Genomic DNA, 1,519 nt, shown 5'->3' with positions numbered 1-1,519 from the left:
AAGCTTCCGGACGTGACAAGACGACGGCTGCAGCAAGGAGCTTGCCGCGGGAAACCCCCACTTCGTGCCCGCGCTCCAGCACACCTGCTAACGTGTCGCTCTGGGACTCTCCCAAGCACACATGGCAGGAGGCCGTGCAGCTAGGGGTACGTGGTGGCAAGCGGAGATGAAGAGAAGCCCATCGTGGCAAACGGTGGCGCTCCTAACGGTCACCTTTTGCACTGTTTAGGAGACTCAGACAGGCATTTAATGCCCTTGTCCCTTGCCGTCAGAGTTAGGTAGGGTGCACTGTATCCACAGTAGCGGTAGCTGCACCTACCGCATCCTTTTCCATTTTTACCCTTCTAGTCTACGTTGCCACCTATGGGTAACCCCTTGAAAGTATAAAAGGAGGCCCAAGCGCAACGTAGAGGGGGGTCGGCCAGTTCGGCTCATTGGAGATACCAGAAACACTCCCACGCTCAGTCTGGTAGCGTCGATCGCTCCTGAGCAAAGATTCAATACACACAAACAAGCAGCAGTAGGGTTTTACGCATCCGTGCGGCCCGAAGCTGGGTAAAATCCCCCCGCGTGCACCGCCTCGATCCGCTCTTTGTGCGCTCTCCGCCTCCCACCGAACCGAAAGGGGCCCTCCTGTCGGTGTACTAGAGTAGGGGTACCCTAGTATCCCGAACTCGTGCACGGGCAGTTGCAGCACCCCGCGGCAAGGCTTGTCGGGTGACCGCCAAGACCCTCTGTGGATCCCTTGAAGACCATTCAAGAACAAAGTACTCAAACCAAGGCCCCGGCAAGAGGAGCTTGCCGGGAAGGCCAAACAAGGCCCCGGCAAGAGGATCTTGCCGGGAAGAGACAAGACCCCGGCAAGAGGAGGTTGCCGGGAAGGCTACTCAAGGCATACCAAGAAAGCTTGCCGCGACGCGCCCTGCGTCCCGGCAAGATCCGGCTAGCGACAAGCTTCCGGACGCGACAAGACGACGGCCGCGGCAAGGAGCTTGCCGCGGGAAACCCCCACTTCGTGCCCGCGCTCCAGCACACCTGCTAACGTGTCGCTCTGGGACTCTCTCAAGCACACGTGGCAGGAGGCCGTGCAGCTAGGGGTATGTGGTGGCAAGCGGAGATGAAGAGAAGCCCATCGTGGCAAATGGTGGCGCTCCTAACGGTCACCTTTTGCACTGTTTAGGAGACTCAGACAGGCATTTAATGCCCTTGTCCCCTGCCGTCAGAGTTAGGTAGGGTGCACTGTATCCACAGTAGCGGTAGCTGCACCTACCGCATCCTTTTCCATTTTTACCCTTCTAGTCTATGTTGCCACCTGTGGGTAACCCCTTGAAAGTATAAAAGGAGGCCCAAGCGCAACGTAGAGGGGGGTCGGCCAGTTCGGCTCATTGGAGATACCAGAAACACTCCCACGCTCAGTCTGGTAGCGTAGATCGCTCCTGAGCAAAGATTCAATGCACACAAACAAGCAGCAGTAGGGTTTTACGCATCCGTGCGGCCCGAAGCTGGGTAAAATCCCCCC

The sequence above is a fragment of the Triticum dicoccoides genome, chromosome 7B (assembly GCF_002162155.2).
Source record: "Triticum dicoccoides isolate Atlit2015 ecotype Zavitan chromosome 7B, WEW_v2.0, whole genome shotgun sequence".
Lineage (NCBI taxonomy): Eukaryota > Viridiplantae > Streptophyta > Magnoliopsida > Poales > Poaceae > Triticum > Triticum dicoccoides.
This window is presented reverse-complemented; position numbering follows the sequence as displayed.